Source organism: Rhinopithecus bieti, unplaced genomic scaffold (genome assembly GCF_001698545.2).
Source record: "Rhinopithecus bieti isolate Rb0 unplaced genomic scaffold, ASM169854v2 scaffold_39883, whole genome shotgun sequence".
NCBI lineage: Eukaryota > Metazoa > Chordata > Mammalia > Primates > Cercopithecidae > Rhinopithecus > Rhinopithecus bieti.
In genome coordinates, this window is record NW_016816948.1 from 2,200,011 (window position 1) to 2,218,986 (window position 18,976).

Below are 18,976 nucleotides of genomic sequence, written 5' to 3' on the forward strand. Positions count from 1 at the left end.
AGCACATTGGGGAACTTTGCAGCCTGTGCTAAACCAGAAGTTTTGCAAGCAACAGAAACTAAGAAAAATAATTGACCTCTAAAAACATTGTAAATATAGGAAATTTTATTATTACTATAAAGATGTATATGTTGGAAATAATTAAAATGCAGTACTTACATTAACAAAATCCTGAAGAATGATCATCAAATTATTGGGAGGCAGTGTTTAAGCTGAAGGCTCAGTGGCTTTCATGGTTATCTTATCTCTGTGCTTCTGTTTGCCTTCTTTGCCATCGAGGTAACATGGATGCTTGCCTCAAACTGCCCCCTTCATTATCACCTATTTGCCAACATTTTTTCTTAACAACCAGCTATTCACAAAAGAGAGAAGATTGACATGTTAAAACATATTTGTCTTTAGACATCTATAGCATAATGGTTAAGGGTACAAACTCTGGAGCCAGACTGTATGTTTAATTTATGGCTCCACCAGTAGTTGTATAATCTTGGCCGGGTTACTTAATCTCTCTGTGCCTCAGTTTTCTCATATTTACCATGCATTACTAATAATGTCCATGAGACTATTGTGAAGATATGTGACGTGCTTGCTGCATAGAAGTGCTATGTGTATTAACTACCAATACTGCTACTATTAATTTCATCACTTTATGTTTGCCTTATGAATAGAGATTGAGCAAATAACGTTTGTCAAGTGTTCATGTCTAAAGAGAAATTATATAACCAATACTGATTTTTCAGGTTGTAAAACTCCTCTTAGTAAGAGACTCTCTTGGGTAACAAGCCTCCTCAGTGATAATTTTAAATTATATGCACATAGGTACCTTTGGTTGAATTAAAATTCATTTTAGAATTGTGATTTTTAAACATCTAGTTCTCTTTGTCAATTAGATAAAAACTATTTTCAAACTGGGTATTGGGTCATGCTATCAGGATAAGTGTCAGAGAGTTTATATCAAACTGAGACCTGGCAGAGTGTAATTTAATGCACCATCAGTCAGGCAGGCAGATGCCCTGACACCATGGATGTTAGGTTGGGTAGAGAGGCAAGATCATTTCCTGACGAACATTAGATGGAAAAAAATGACTTGTCCTATTAAGTTATCACTGACCATAATGCAGTATGGTCAATACTAAGTGAAACTGTGGGGTAAAATCAAAGCTAAATAATATAGAATATGTATATACCTTTATTAGATACAGATGCAATCCATGTCAGATAACAGCATAAAAATGATAAAGATGAATGAAATCTAACATTACTTATATAGATCTGAATTTTTATGTTGTTATTATAAATAAAACTAAAGCTTCCATGAAGTGAATAAAACAATGCCAATGGAAAGAAATGTGTTTCTTCTCCTCGTGATACTAATGAGAAAAACTCCATTCATTCCACCATCTGGGATCCAAAAGATACAAATAAACTAGTCTAGAGATGTACAACTAAAGTTGATTAAAGAAATAGAGGATGGATTTATACACAGAGAGTTTTGTAAGGGATGAGGAATGAGGAGCATGCAAACAGGCTGGGCTGTCTACCCACCCCTGGTGCTGGAGCAGAGTCATTTAGTTAGGGGTGAAGATAAACCAAGAATAAAACAAATGTGGCTTGATTATCAAGAACAATTTCCTGACTGTAAGAACAATTTGGTGCTGGGAATCATCTTAAGTAAATTGGGACAGCTCTGGGATATAGTCCAATTAAAAGGAGAGGGATTTTCTCTCTCCACCCAAACAGAATGCAGATAAAGCAATAATTGAAAGTGAGTCCAAGTGAGTCCTTAGGTCTCTCCTCTTCTCTCTCTTCTCTCTCTCTCATCTCGCTCTGCCTCTCTCTCTCTCTCTCTCTTCTTTCTCTGTCTCTCTCTCCCCACCTCCACTTCCCCTTGCCTACCTCCCTCTAGATAAATAGAAGAGTGGAAGAATGGTTACAAATATTTATCTTACATTTGAAAAGTGGGTGTCCTTTTCCCATTTTAGGTTTATGTTTATTGTAATTTAGCAAACAAGAGGTAAAAAAAAAAAAAAATACAATAAGAGATTAAGTGCCTGACCCAATGTGTTATGGCAGAAATTTAGTCTTTATTTGTTTTATTCTGCAGATGCTACCTCACCCTTCAAAAATTGGGGATAAATTGATACTGATGTAAGTTGCATGAAATTATAGAAATCAGGATGAAAAATAAAACTGTTGAGTATTTCATTCAAGTCTATTTTCTTCAAAAATGTTTTCAGAATGGTATCTTTCTTTGCAAATAAATCATTACTTTCTTCTTTTAGTAATACAACTGTCCAACTTTAGCTGGGCTACTCGGCCTTCTTCAGTTGTAGTAGGTACAGCCATATGGTTCTGTTTCTGCCTTCCTTCTACTCCCTTCTTGCTAATTGGAGTCAGGTCAAGATGGTGAGGGCAGAAGCGACCATGGGGCACCATGAGTTGGAAACCATATTTTGAAGATGACAGAGCAACAAGACAGAGGGAAGATGATTCCTTGGCACCTTTGTGAAGGAGCACTACGATATTATCTTGCATATTTATTCTACATCAGAGTAAGAAAAAAACTCTTGTTAGTTTGGCATCTCATTTACATTAGCCAAGGTGACATAACAAACATACTTCTCTAAAATACAATGAAGTTAGTTTTATGTTTCCGCTGTAAAATGGGGGTAATAGTATTACTTACTTAGGGCAGTTGTTAAGATTGGCAACCTAAATAATAGAGGCTTCCTAAAACAAAATATTTATGTGAGAATGAGCCTTGCAATAGGAACATGGTGCAATAGTAAACTTTTGTTTTCAGGGAGTATTCAGGGAGATAAAGGAAGACAAGGGTTTTTAAAAGAAAAATAAGGAGGATTATACAAGTTGTTATTTTTTTTCAAACAATTATCCTTGGCTACAATGATCAATGGCAAGGGTGGTGTCAATCCAAGATTGGACAGGCAGTTGTTGGGCAGATGTGCCCCCAGAAATATCTATTTTTTGTAAGGTTGTGGTGGCCTTTGCGCAAGTTTGTAGTTTTTGCAGTCTTTCGTGATAGTTCTTATGATCCGGCATTGGTGCATGAGAATTTTCCATTCATGTCCTTCCTTGGCTCCATTTGGTCAAGGTTTGACACAGTGACTTTATTTTAACTCTGACACCTTTCACAAGATTGATTCCTCAGCATCATCTCCAATACATATCATTCACTTAACAAATGCTATTATATGTTTAATTTTTTAAATAATGTAAGCTTTTGTATCAGCACCTTCTCTCTCTCTCTCTCTCTCTCTCTCTCTCTCTCTCTCTCTCTCTCTCTCTCACCTATCTGTGCATTTAGTCTGCTAACTCTTAACTTTGAGTCAATCTAACAGTCTGCTTACATGATACCCACAATGTGGGAGAAATCATGTCATTTTGCAGACTGAGCAGCCAGAAATCTATGGCCCATAGTCTTAGCTGAGTCTTTGGAGCAGCTGAGCTCTATGTCAGTATCTTTACATATCTCTGAGTCTCCCTTCCATTTCACTTAGGAGTATTCTAAAGCTTGAGCACTGTGTTTAAGCCACTTATATCTGTGCCATGTCCCCAGCAGTGAGCATTAAATATGTCATAATAAATCCCTTAATTTCCCACACCCTTTCCCAAACCTAGGTAAATCTGCACTTATTTGAACCTTTTTTTCTTCTCATTTCATAAGAAGTGTCCTCCCTTCTGTTTCGATCACTTCCTGATTTTTGCAGGACCTGGCTTCTTCAATGATTCTATTATTACACTGTATTTTTGTTTTTTGCTCTTGTATGCATCTTTCACATAGAAAAGCCTAAACTCAAATCTTTCTCCACTTGTGAGAGTTCTTGTCTCTTATTTTATTTCCGCCCCTCTACCTGTCACCTTATCTCTCTCCTCTCTGGAATCAAGCTGTCTTTACTTCATTGCTCCCAATTCACTTTTTAATCCCCTGCTCTCTGGTTTCTGCTCTCATATCTCCAATGACACTCTTCTAGCAGAGGCACACTAATAGACAAATATAATGATTATTTTAAGACCTGTAAGCAGCATAAAACTTGAAAAAAAATTTAAATGTTTCCCTTAAATAACTGAAGCATCAATTATTTTATTTTTTATTTTTGCTTGGATTCCTTTATATTCATTTCAGAGTCTTTTACCTCTCCTTTCTCTTGTGCTTTTAAAATATTCCTTTAGTTTCTGTCACTTGTTTGCTTGCTTCTATTCTAATGTCGTATGTTGTCTCTTACTGTTGTCCACTACGATTCCTTAAACATCATTTTTACCTTCGTGCTTCCTTGTGACAGATTGATTTACTGAACACCATTGTAAACCCTATTTAAGAGTCTCTATTTAGAGATTGGAAAGCTAAAAACAGTATTACCCAGAGACCAGTGCAATCCTTGGCATTTGCTCTAGCTCCTGTGAAACAAATGCACCATGTGAGAGAGTTGTAAGGTGGTTGGGAGATACATGTTTACTTGGATCTTGTGTCAAGCAAAGTTGCCATGCCTTTGATGGAAGCCTTGATATTTGATCCCTAACTTCATGGGTGTCCAAAGGCAGGGCAAAGAGCATCTATTTTGAAATGATGAATTTCATCAGCATTGGCATGTTTCTGAATCTGATAGGTGTGCTGGCAGCTTTCTGATTCTATTGCTTTCTGATATTAGCAGATATAGCAACTTCATTGGTGGGCCAGGCTTTTGGTGTCATTCAAGATATTGTCTGTGGAAGTTTAGACTATGGGCGGTCCATGTCTGCACTAATTCTGCATATGCCCCAAGACTCTTAATAGATTTCTTTCTGCTCTTTCTATTTAGAGTGGATTTTGTGACCTACAACTAAGAACCTTGACTAGTTAAACTCCTGCACCCATGTCTGTAGCTCAGTTGTGCCCTCTCAATTCTATATACCCTAATAATATTGCTGACTACTGGGTAACTCAGCCTTCTAGATCTGCAATAGTGGCAAATCCAACAGGCTGCAGACAAAACTCATTGTCTTTCCCCTACAAAAATATGTCTATTTATGAATTTCCAAATGTTGTTAAATGACACAATTGTCTACATAATAACCCAAGGTGTAAACCTAGGGGACATCTCTCTCTTGTCCTACTTCCATCTTGTCACTACCTAGCTAAATCTATCTCATTAATTGCTTTAATGTCCAGTTCTTCCCCCCATCTTCACTGTTGCTTTAATTCAAGCTCTCATCCTTTTTGACCTGGATTATTGCCATAACTTTTCAAGTTCCCTTTGTGTTGATTCTTGCTTTTCCCATCTAGCCACCTCTATTTGGACAGTTCCTAAGACACAAGGAAGATGTTAAACTATTGCTTAACAACCTTCTCACTGTCTAAAAAATAGAGTATAAAATCCCTAGTATGGCAAACATCACCCTCCACGAGGTGGTCCATGACAGTGCCTCCAGGTGCATCTTTCACTGCCTCTTGATATTTCAAACTGTATCTATTCTGAATTGCTCACAGCTCTCGGAAAACATCAGGCTGTTCGTGCCTCTGTATTTTTCTCCTTTTGCTTTCCCCCTCTCCATCACCATATCTGAAGTGGAAAATGAAACTTTAAGGCTTTTTTCACATACTGTCAAGTAAATTTTCCTAAAAGACAGGTATGAAGTTTGCATTCCTTCTAATGTTTGCAGAAAAAAAATCCTTGCAACAAATAGTTACAAGAATTATATTATTTAGCATTTTGGCAAGTTTGAATGACATTTTCAAGGTTACCCAGCATGGAATAGCAGATTTGGGTCATAAATTCAGATTTTCTTATGAAACCACAGTGCTCATCTTTTTTACAAAAACTGAAATAAAAGACAATGGAGTGGGGGAGAGTAGTGGAAAATAAATATTAGAGAAAGGAAATAGCCTTGTACTTTGCTGGTACAGTAGAACTTTCCTAAGAGCCTTTCCAGATAACAAATTGAATAATTTTGACATTCATCTTTGGGGGCACAACAGGCTCTTAAATAATTTTAATGGTTACTTCTTTGAAAATCTTAAGAATAGACGATTCCTATTTACTACAAATAATTAGAGAACTGTAGCCAATTCCCAATTGAAATGAAGGAGCAACTGCCTAAAGTGTGTTTTATCTTCAAATTTACTTATAATACCAGATGATATTTTAATTAAAGGATAGATATACAGATGACTACTATCATAGTTTCTTTTGCAGACAAGAAGAAATTAGGAGCGAGATATGTGAAATGATTTGGTCAAGGTTATAAAGGTGTAGTAGACAGTAAAATCGCTCTTCTTCTAGACATTTGTTTTTTGCCTTGATTTTTTTAAAAAACAAGTGAAATCAACAACTTCACATCAGCCACTGATCAGGTACCAGATGGCAAAAACTTTTAGTCACTACCACCTAGGGCTATATTCAAACCAATGAAAGGCCTGTATCTCATTATAGGTCCCCTGAGCTCTCCATTCTCCCACATGGTACTGTCCTTTTCAAGTAGAAAAGTGACATTATTTTTATAACTGCCCTTGTTTCAGATAACCAAAAGATTCTAATAATTTAAACAGGTTTGTCCTTTTAGATTTTTGATTTTGCATGACTTTATTAAAGTTTACACTGAATTCCACTGCAACAGAAATTTAGCAAAACAAAACCAAATCAAACTAAACTATATGTTGACACCATAAAATCTTCTTCACACTCAAGAATTATAGGTTAATGAACAGGCTTTCCAGGTTTAGCAAATAAAAATACAGAACATCCATTGAAATTTGAATTTCAAGTAAACAATTTTAAGTCTATACAACCCAAATATTTTAAAAAATATTCTATGCTAAAAGTTATTTTTTGTTTTCTGAAATTCAGTTAACAAGAAGTCCTGTATTTTATCTGACAGCCCTATGTATGAAGAATAGATAGTTTAAATTATTCTGTACAACCGAAAACACAAGGACATCTAAGTTGCTCATGCAAGTGTGTTATGACGTCCACTAAGCCACTTTATACTCTGTGGGAAGCAATCATGTCCTGTAACCATTATAATAATACTGAAAGTCTATGAAGAATAAAGGGGAAAAAGTAGCTACTGTTTTGGCTTGAAAATGAAATGTAGAAAAATAATAGGGATTGTGTTTCTTTGCAGTTCTTCTTGTAGAAACCAAGAAATCATTCAGCAATTTCTTTTCTTTTTCTTTTTTTCAAATAAGAAAACATGCTGCTCCAAGTTGGAAAACTCTTAGGTACGTATGAAGTTCAGCAATGTTGTCTGCTGAATAATAAACCTGGAATCATGGCATGCATAGCTCCATCATTCTCTCCATCAGGTAGCTCTGTGACAAAGTGCAGCTTATGTCGTGAGTATGGTTCAATGGTGTCTGCAATTAAATGCTAGAACACAGATGAAAGGAAAATATGAACACTTGTCTGGGTACAGATTTCATGTTTAATTTGTTTCTTTTATCTTGTTTCAAGAGCAATTGAAAAAATGTGACATCTAATATTTTACATTTCTAATATGTATGCATATGAACTCAAATCACACAGCCATGGTAACAAGGACATTAATGGTAAATACAAACAGTACTTAGGAAACCCTTTTGAGTGTATGTTCTTATCTTGATCCATAGAGATTTATACATCTAACAACCTTTAACACTGATGAATATGAATCTCAGGCACTGAGAAAAGAACATAAATCCTTATAATTCAAGATGTATAAGTATCCCTACCTCTAAGGGTTAGTCTTATGAAAAGCAGCAAAAGCAATGAAATGGAGAGTTCAGAGAGCTGACATTATGCTCTTTACCCAGGATAATTTAATAAGGATGGTAAAAAGCTTTTGAATAGTAAACTATGTTTTCTGATAATAATTGCAATGTGAGTACTGACTTTACATTATGCTATAGCCATAGTAGGTATTTTAACACAGCTGTTGTTTGAAAAGTAAAGCTACTTTATTGTAGTTTCTACCTTTTGTTTGTTTGTTTTTTTGTTTGAGACGGAGTCTCCCTGTGTTGCCAGGGCTGGAGTGCAGTGGCGCGGTCTCGGCTCACTGCAACCTCTGCTTTCTGGGTTCAAGCAATTCTCCTGCCTCAGCCTCCCGAGTAACTGGGATTACAGGCACGCACCACCATGCCCGGCTAATTTTTGTATTTTTAGTAGAGACGGGGTTTCACCATGTTAGCCAGGTTGGTCTTGAACTCCTGACCTTGTGATCTGCCCGCCTCGGCCTCCCAAAGTGCTGGGATTACAGGCATGAGCCACCGCGCCCGGCCTAGTTTCGACCTTTTTTTGAAGTGTTAAAAAGAATAAATCTATCTCGAATATACTCCCAGCCATTTTGTGTTCTGAAAATTCAGCACCTTAGAATAGCTTTTGTGATGCGACTTTATTCTCAAAAAAAACGAGTACTTGGAGCCATGAAATGTCCTCATGAAAGAAAAATATAATGGAAAGGAAAGACATTTTTCAGTGAATTGCGTGATGATATGTTATTATGTGGACATTAACCTACTGGTTTCTGAATTCATGTTTTAAGCAATAGTATATCTGATTTGTGATTTTAAAAATTGGAATTTTGTCTGTGAATTTATGATGATACTAAATATTTGCATCAAAAGAGGTTATTTTGTTTCCAGCTTTCTGGAATTCTTTTGGAATACATCAATCTTTTGGGTAGTGGGCCGGGGGAGGGGATGGGGTAACATAGTTGTTGCTTTGTGTCAGTGAGCTGAAGAACCATCGATGCTGAATCCTCAGTGACATGTGTCTGGGACTGAGAAGATTCAGGGTGGCAGGAGTTTCATGCACACTTCAAAATAATGAAAAACAGTTATTGGGAAAATGTCATGTACTCACAGCTCGCTCTACATGCTGCTTCTAATCTTATTTGTACAAGTACAGGCAAAAATCTACTAACAACAGAGATCGTCTCTTTCCCTTTGTTACAATTCAGTATTGATCGCTGTGAGGGAAGGTTGACATGAATCCCAAAATGGGTTTAATTACAAGTATACACCGAAAAGTAATTGGCAGAATAAGTAAGGGGATAGTTGGCATGCTTCTTTTTACAGAACCACAATATTATACTTGAGCAGCCGTAGTAATCAGCAAGGAAGAAATTTAAAAATGTGTATATTAGAGTCCCCAGTCCAATTTAAAATTCATTTCTCCTTTCTTTTAGTCAATTCCCACAAAAGCATTCTAATACCATTTCTATTATCTTGATATACATGTCACTACCCACTCAATAAATGCTGAACTAGAAAATTAAAGTAGGATGAGATATAGTAGAAAGAAGAGTGAGTAGTATGATTTCCCCATTAAATAGCATGAGGAAGCTATTCTAGTGTGATATAAGGCATATTATAACCACATATATCCACATTTTTGCATTTTGCCAGCCTTCAGATAGCCCCCAAAATTCAGCTTAGTTATGTCTTCTCTACTGATGGTTTTTGTATTGTAAATAGAACAAGTTTCAGAAATAAGAATCTGAAATTTCATTTCATAATATGCTTCTTTCCCCATCAGTCGATTCTGTTTCCACTATCTCACTTTGTTCTGGGGACACAAATTGGTTTCTCAGGTCATGCTGTTATTAATATGATTTTTTAAAAATAATTGAATTTAACACCAAGGTCAGTTGAGAAAACAGGCAAAATGAAAATGATAATTCTTGGTGTGAAAACCTCAAAAGTGAAATAGAACACAATAGTGTTCTTTGCTTACTTCAAAATGTCTAAGATATGCTGGGCTTATTAATGGTATAATATAACAGAAGTAGGGCTTGCCGGGGCATTTCTGTTCATGAGGTGTGAATGGTTCATTATAAAGTGTGCTGGGAAGCCAAGAAATATTTCATTGGTTTTATTTAGTTTTGGTTTCTTTTAAATACAGCATTTTATTCCCATTACAGACTTATTTTCTGTAATTAATGTGATATTTATTTGCTGTTCAATTAATAGTAAGCTTCTATCTCTTCTATCTATCGATTGCTAAGTTTCCCTCCTTCTCCCTTCTTGGGTTTCCTGTTGGTTATGTGTAAAGTCTTTTTCTGTGAGCTTAACTAATCTAACCTAATCTAATTGGAGTAAATAAAAGTGATTATAATCTCAACTTTGTAAAACGAATGTAATTTGCGTAATCCTATAAAGATGAAGATTGATCTTTTAATTGGCCATTAATTATCAGCCCTAATTGTTGTACTGGAAACATAATAGGTAGTTACTAGATACTAGTGATAAGCAGCCGGTAAAAATGCTAAATAGAGAGTTTTGCTTGAAAACTTACCTGTGTTAATATAATTGCATAGGAAGTCAAATAAATAAAATTTTCTAGGTATTTTTGCATAAATAATTATACATATAATTATATATTTTGTATTTTCTTTTGAACATTTTCTGTAGGTAAATGTAAAGAAATGCAAACAATGATATAATAATATTTTGTTAAAAAATAAAATAATTATTTACTTATACATCCAAAAACTCACCATCTTGGTTGATACATATCCTGGATGTGATTGTCAGACTGATTCAAATAACTAAAAAAGCAGAGGTGTTGCACAGTAAGATCCAGATGTAATAACGTAGAAGAAACTGAATCACACCTACCTGTGTAACTCAAATCAGTGCGATAGAATTCTTCCTGCCTGGGCTCTAAACGCTATAATGCAACACAATTAAAGCGCAGAGGCATGCTCTGCTCAAAAATAGAAAACAAAAGAAAACAAAAAAACTTTTAACAGAGTTTTCCCTATAGCAGACTGGCATTCATATGACAGAAGAAGATATAAAGAAGTTTCTATTTCTTTATATTTTAGGAAAAGTAAACTGCAGAGCAGTGATTTTACTGCCCGTCTGCATTATAATCTCTGTGAACATGTAGTGCATGCTTTGTTTAAAATAATATATTTAGTAATATATTTGGTAGTGTAATTCAGTTTTACAAGGGAAAACTGAAATAAACTTTCTACAATGTAAACTTGCAAAGATAAACACAGACAAAATATTAGTAGCTGCTAGATAACAATTACGTTTTAAAAGCATAGTTCAAGAGAATTTGGGTTATATCAAATGGTAATAACTTCCTGAATTATCAGACAATAAAACTGTGAAACACAGCTAGAACAAATAATTTAATCTGATTTTCTCACAGCGTTAGTACATTTACAACTCAACAGGGCTTGCATTGATAAAAGACAACCTGTGACATTAACTATCAGGAATTTTTTTGTAAGTATCTCAGGCAATTATTTTGAAGCCAAGGAAATGGAGAAACACTTTTGGCTTGCTTTCTATATTAGAAAAGTAGAAAAAGTTATTTTATATAAAGCAAGTGAAACATAAATATGGCATGTAGAATCTTACACTAAATGCCTGTATTAGTAATAAAAAAAAAAACCCCACAAATAATGAGCAAAATATAGGTGTTCCCAAAAGACATTTGAAAATAAAGATTTTAAATGATCTTCGTGGGAATGGAAAATTTAGGAGGTATTGTAAGCCTAATGAGCTAGGGCTTAAACTGCAAACGATTTTAAATATTTTAAAGATAGGCAAGGCATTTTGGGAAATTGTGGTTTTACATTGCAATCTTACTTATTTGAGTATATTTTTGCAATAGTTCAGTATTCGCATTCTTTCTAAGGTGCAAAGGCTAAAAATTTAAGGGCAATCTTTGTCCTGAATGTCCAAGGACATTTTATGAAAGGGAAAGGTAACTGTGATTCGTAGAAAGGTCATCAAAATTTTTTAGAACAGTTAATTCTACTACTATAAAAATTATCGTTTAACTGAAAGTACATAAATAACATAGTTAATTAATAGAATAATTATAAACTTCATGTAAAATTCTCGATGTAAGTTTCTTAAAGATTTTTTATTTTGATTGAGTTTCTTTTAGTTTTAGTTAGAGTTTTATCTTTAAGTGATAGTTAACTGAAAAGTTTAGATGAACAATGACATAAATCAAACTGGAATGGATATCAGTGTAATCAAACATAGATCTGTAATTTTTCATCTCAGGAAACTGAGGCCAAGACATATTGAAGATCAATTCCAAGTTTTACTGGCAAAGCCTGGGTGAAGTCTTAAGTCTTCCAATAGCCAGTGGCCAGTTCCCTTGGCCACGCTGCCTAGATCATATTGCTCTTGTGAGAGTTGAATACGCACGTATTAAACTGAGTTTTAAATGTAATGTAAAATTTTGTTGCTTAAAGCAATCCTACAAAGAACCCTTTTAAGGCAAATAACATATGTGCAATATAACTAATAATTTTTTCAATGGTGGCGAATACTCTGAAGCAGACTCCAAAAGACAAGGTTTCCAGCCCTACTGTGGCAATAACTAAGAGTAGACTTAGGGCATTGCCTGTAACTTCACTCTCTAATAATTTCCTTCCTTCATACAAACAAAAAAGTTGGATCACAAGATTTTCGAAACACTTTCTAGTTCTTTGAGTTCAGTAAGGAATTTCAGTGATCTACAAGTAGCCCTTCTTTTCAACGTGAAGGAAAGAAAAAAGTGTGTATAGAATTGAAATTGTTAATAGGAATCATTATAATGGCGTTGAGAGCCATCATTTTTTGCAAGGCCCACATTTCAGAGTTTCTGATATGTACCTTGTCAAACTCCTGATATAGAATCACATCTTATACTTGCAGTAGAATATAATATGCTTTACTCTAATAGTTAAAGGTGATAAATATTGACATATAGAAGAGTAAATCTAGCACACACACAGACGTACACATATACACACAACTTTTTTAGTTATAGGAGTAAGTGAAATGGTTAATCCTTTTACCATACATATGAATCTTTTAGCATACTTTATACTTTATCTGAACAACATATGCTGAGTTCTTAATGCAGTTAGAAAAAGATGAGCTCAGCTCATATTTTCCCTTCTTATCAGTCTTAGTAAAGGAAAGAGATCCTTCGTGGGAAGGAAAATGAATGAGCTGTCTTGGATTTGTTTCATTTAATGAAGTACAATGATCTGTTTATTTTCTCTTAGTATATCCAGTGTTTTTTGGGATACGTAAAATTTGGTGAATATCATACTGTCACTTTCTCTTTGATAAATTCCTATCACTTTCCTTCCATTTTTGTATTTACTTTTGAGAGTGGAATAAAAGTTATTAATCTTGTGCTCTCTTGACAAGCCTCAAACTTGGGAGGCTAGAAGAGTTCATTAAAATTAGCATGGAAATGTTGGGAAAATAATAAGTTAAATATGTAAATGAAAGCTTGCTGTATGAGATTAATAATCACCATTTATTTGAATCCTTAAACACAACCATGTCAGTGGAGCCATTACTTTTGGCTTTATTTTTTTAATCCTAGGTGATATAGTTGGGCTGTGACCCCACCCGAATATCATCTTGTAGCTCCCATCATTCCCGCGTGTTTTGGGAGGGACCCAGTGGGATATAATTGAATCTTTTATATATATATAAAAGATTCGTGTATATATATATATAAACACACACATATATATACAGTATATTCCAGTTTAGTTAAAGAATTATAATATGCAAGTAGCCCTCCCCTTCAACATGAAGAAAGGAAACAGGTGTGTGTGTGTGTATACATATGTATGTGTGTGTATACATATGTATGTGTGTGTGTATATATATTTTTCCAATTCTCTATATATAACACACACACACACACATATATGTTTCCAATTCTACTGTGTGTGTGTGTGTGTATGTGTGTATATATGATGTATTTTAAATGAATGGAAGGTTTCTGTCCAGTAATAACTTTAGAGTCAAGAGTCAAAGTAACTCAATATAAAAAGTGGAAAACATATTTTGAAACATGACAGAAAAATAACTACATTGTGATAGTTGTAATTTAGCTAGCATTTTTTCCTTTAAAAGACTTTTTATCTATTTCTTGATCCAGTAAGGAAATGGTGCCCATTTGAGCCTACTAGATAGAGAAAATTATTGGTGAATGCATTTGGAATTATTGATTATGCTGAGGCATAGTGAGAGTTGTTAAAAGGAGACTGAATCAGGGAAATTGAGCTGAATTCTCTTCCCTTGTGGTTCTGCCCTTTTCTCCCCTAACCATCCCCTCTCTCCTTGCAGAACCTTCAAGATAACAGGTATGCACCCAATTCAAAAATGTTGCTGAAAAGACATTTATAATAATGTGTGATAGTGAGGCAAGAAAAGCATAACATAAGGCATATTTATCAATCCAATAACATGCACTTGAATTGATGTGAGAAAAGGGACTGAAACATGAGCTTAGAGCCAAATGACAGAAGGCTGTATGAGTGCATAGCAAAGAGTTTTGTTGAATTCTTTAGCTATCAGTGGGAGTAACAGTAACAGAACACTCTCAAGGTTTCTTTTCTACACATCTCGTTCCATTTTAGGGTCGTTTTCACACCTGTCTTCAATAGATTGTGCAATTATTTTTAGACTTTAATTCTCTTTCTTGTTCCCTCCCTTTCTGTGTTTTTCAAGTGTTTCAACCTCGGTTCACATCTGTCAGGGTACATGTTGTTGGACATAGCTCTGGGGTGCCTTATTTGGCAAATTTAGCAAATTTGTTCCAATTCTCTTTATTAGTATTTATTAACTTGATAAAATTTTCAATTCTGACAGCATATATAAAATGCATGCCTGTGGGTCAGAGTAGGAATTTTCCCCCTCAGTGATCAGATGATGTGAGATAGCTAGCTTGTGCACCTGCAGAAAATGTTTAGGAAGTCTTAAGAGTGAAAGACATTCGAATCACTACTGGGAGAAAGGAAGGCTATTTTGTTTATAGAGGAGTATACATAGAAATATTTGTGGAACTAACACAAGACAAGGTAATAAACCATGCTTTAAACATGCCAAATATTATGTAAACTTTAAACATGATTTCCAATACTAAGAAATGCAGATGCCATTAAAGGTTTGTCAAATAGCCATTGCAAGATTTAGAGAAGCCCAACTGGGAACCAGACTCTCATCTTACATAAGCCTGTAGGGATTTTTTAAATACTTTTAAAGGAACAAGTATTTTATCATGAACCTGAATTTGCCTGCTAGCTAATTCAGACTCAATGGACATTTTTTGTTTGATTTTGGTGTGTGTGAAACTCTGCAAAGTAGTTGGATAAAATTCCACATTGTCTGGTAGGTAATGAGTCTGTGCTGAATCAAATCTTGTCAGGTTCAGATTAGAGTTGACCCTATCTTTAGGGTCACATTTTCCAATCCTCACACCACTTTACAAGCTTCAGTGTGCATGAAATTATAAAACAAGGAGCATGAGAAAATATCTCCCAGGTTGTTTTTGTGGCAAGAGAGCCCAGAGAAATAAAGTGATTTTCAGCCCTTTGAGTTTTATTACTTTCTGAAGAAAGAGAATTTGGTTAGGGTCAGTTTTCAAGTTTAACAGTTCATCAGCCCATAATTGCACTCATTATTACTGTAGCCAGCTTTATATTGGAGTTTGATTAATAACGATATGCACTTCAGTAACGCTTTCCATTAAGTGGCACTAATTACACTGTAACTGCTGTTGAACAACCAAGCAAGTGTAACTACAATGTCATTTTTATGAAGCCAGATTTGCTCATAAGAGTACTTTGATAATGCTAATGTGGGAGTGAAGTAGCAAAAAATGTGGTGACAAAATTGCTATTGCTTTAAATCCTATCCTCAGAGTCCATGGCATTCTAAGGTTCCTATTGGTAGAAGAAACTTTTGATAGGGACTCAGAGAAAGTCTTCAGAATATAATTAACATGCATTATCTACTTAGAATTACTGTGAGTACTAGGAAATCACATTGTTGATATAAAAGCATAAGATTTAATTGGAAGACTAGGCTAAAATCTTCATGCTAGTCAGTGATTACTCTGATCTTAGGCAAAGTACTGTTCTCTCTGAAATTACCACATATGCATAATGATGCCTGCTCCTATATTTGTGATGTTAGGTCTAAATGACATACTGTGTATGTGAAGATGCCTAATTTAGTGCCTAGTCCATAGTAAGGGCTCTTTCCATCTTTCATGAAGGGATGTTGTCTTCATTCTTTATCATCATTCAGTAGTAGGGAATAGACTCTTGTTCTCTCAATCAGATTTCTATTTGAGTTAAGATTAAATAAATACAAATACTTAAAAATATTTACATATATAGGGAGGAAACATGTTAAACTCAAACAGAAAAGAATAAAACAATCACCATTATGAAGCTGAAGAAACCATAGGAAAGAGGGAGAGGGTCTAAGTTTGATTTGCAAGGTGGGATATTACATAGAGAGAATGCCATCCACATATGGGAGGGCTGGGGCAAAAGAATTAGCCAGATTTCAAGGAAGAATAACTAACTAGAAATAATGAAGCAATCCGGAGTGAAAAAGCTGCACAAGTTAGTGAACATCTAGTACTTAAGAATGGTTGGGTTTTTCTGTACTATTGGTTCTTCTGCTAATCATTGGCTTTCTCCCCCCCCCAAAAAAATGTTACTGAAGGAAAAGAATTAGAACTTATATAAAATAAATTATTATACTACCCAGGGTAGGAGGGAGGTTTTTTTTTTTAAAAAAAAAGAGGAACCACAGGGAATGGGCAGTGTTCCATCATCTGTAACAGTATGCTTTGCAGATAATGTATTTAATAGTGAGTGATGATAGATTAATTTAATTAGAATTCTTACAGGAAATCAGAGATATTTGCTGGAGAGAAGGTCAAATGATCAAAGTAAGATCACAATTTCTTCATATTGTAATCTTGTCTCCCTGTTATATCCTTCATATAAACACCCCCCTTAAAAAAGCTTTTCTCATCCGCTCAAAATCACCTTATAAAATTAGCTCAAACATATTGTGGGACTCTGTGTGAATGGTGGTATATTAGGAAATGTGGGGAGAAATCACTTACATGTAATTGTTCATCTGTAGTTCTGGGTTATGAATATTACACAAATAAAGAAAAGAAAAAATGAAAGGATTTCTCAAATGTTTCAATTTTAAATGATGTGTCATTTCATCCCAGTATCTAATAACATGAATTCTTGCTGGTGCCCAACTGCATCATGTAATAATTTAGTAAGGGGCTTTTTAGTACACCCAGTTGAAAGAGTAAGATCTCTGGAATTAATATTAAGGGGTAAGAAATTTGGGTGCAATGAAAAATCATACAGTTGGTGAACTTATTGAAAGGGATGGGTTCTTTCTGAATACCAGCATCACTGATTAATAGCTGGTGAGCACCAGTAATTAAACATTTGGCTCTGATTCTCTTAGTTGTAATAAACTCTCAATTTTTGTTTAAACTTGTTATGGAGATTTTATGTTTTCCTTCAGAGAGGAATTTTTTGGACTCCAATTTATCTAAAAAATATATAATGATGAGGAAATTATATGGTCCCATAGCAGGGATCTAGGATGGGAAAGAGTCACACTAACAAGGTGCTGAGCCACCACATGAACCCAGAGGCAGCACCCCAGGAAAAGAGAACTCAACACCACCTTGAGCCTAAGGTGGTCTTGAATCTCTAACCTACACGTGGAATATTTAATCAGCAGTCTATTTGTAGTTTCCTGTAAATTTATAAGAGTATGATTTTGTAGAGAATTGTAATTGTTCAAGAATAGAGAGTTTGGTGTTCCCACTTATATAAGTATATATATTCACAAAGTTATATGTAAAAGGTATACATGTTTGCAAAGATATTATAAATGTAACCCTTTTAGCTTTTAATACTTTTTTCCAAATAATGTATCAACATTCATTAGTCTACTTTTTCAACTGTTTTCTCACATACACATCACGTATTATTTTCTTGATATACTTATTTGTAAAAAATAGAAACTTATTTTATGTTCCAATACAACAGAAATCTAATACACACGCGTGTGCGCGTGCACACACACACACACACAATTTTTTAAATGTACTATACATTGGACAGTGTTATTCTACATTCATGCACAGTATTTATGCCATCAAACTTTACTTATGCAAAAATCAGTAATGATCTTTACTTACAAAATTTAAAATTTTATAAATTTTATAAAGTAAAGCCCATTTAAAATTATCTATAGATATCAGAACTGGACTGGACCTCTGAATTGTTAGAGCTGTTTGAAACATAGGAGTGGTGGGAGAATAACTAAGGCCTATCAAAGAAATATACACACATATGCATGAGTATATGCACACCCCCTCACATTTGAGTGTATTTTACTGAATGTCTCTGTATCTAGGTATTTTGGATGTTTCTCCAATTAAAAATGTCTTAAATAAAGAAGCACTATTTTTTCTTTATAGTCTATGCACCCAAGATATATAGGATGATATCTATAGAAAAATATAAATGGTTCACATCCTATTTATTTTTAAAATACTTACACATTTTAATGTTTTAGTGAAGACTGTAGATCTCTGCTTCTGTGTGTGTGTATGTGTGTATGAGTGGCGGGTGTGCATATGGATAATCATAGGTAGCAAAACACAAGTTTTACTTTTCTTCTCAAAAGGCAGATTTGATGTTATTTTAAAATAAAAAATTTGGTACCTCTATAAAATAAGCACATATATATAGAAATTATTATTTTAATTATAATCCTAATACACAAATTGAAAATTCAAATAAAAATACCTGAGTAGATTGATCTATCTATTCATCTATCTATCATCTATCAGTCATCTATATCTGTATAAATAAGAATGACCAAACTGTACTGGATAGTCTTATCTTTAGCCCCCAATATGATCTTTAGTTCAAAATTTTGATCTATATTCCAGACCCTTATAATATATCCTTTCTTTTCTGCTTTAGACTCTTATCAGTTGTTTTAATTGCTAAGACAACCCAGTTCCACATGAGCTACAGCCAGCTTCACAAAGGTACAACCTGAGACTGTCCCATTGCATGTCTGCACTGCATGCCTTTTGGCTTATACCTGCAGCTTCTTGGTTCACACTAAAGCATGAGATATCTCAGGACTCTTTCTGAGTCCTCATATGCA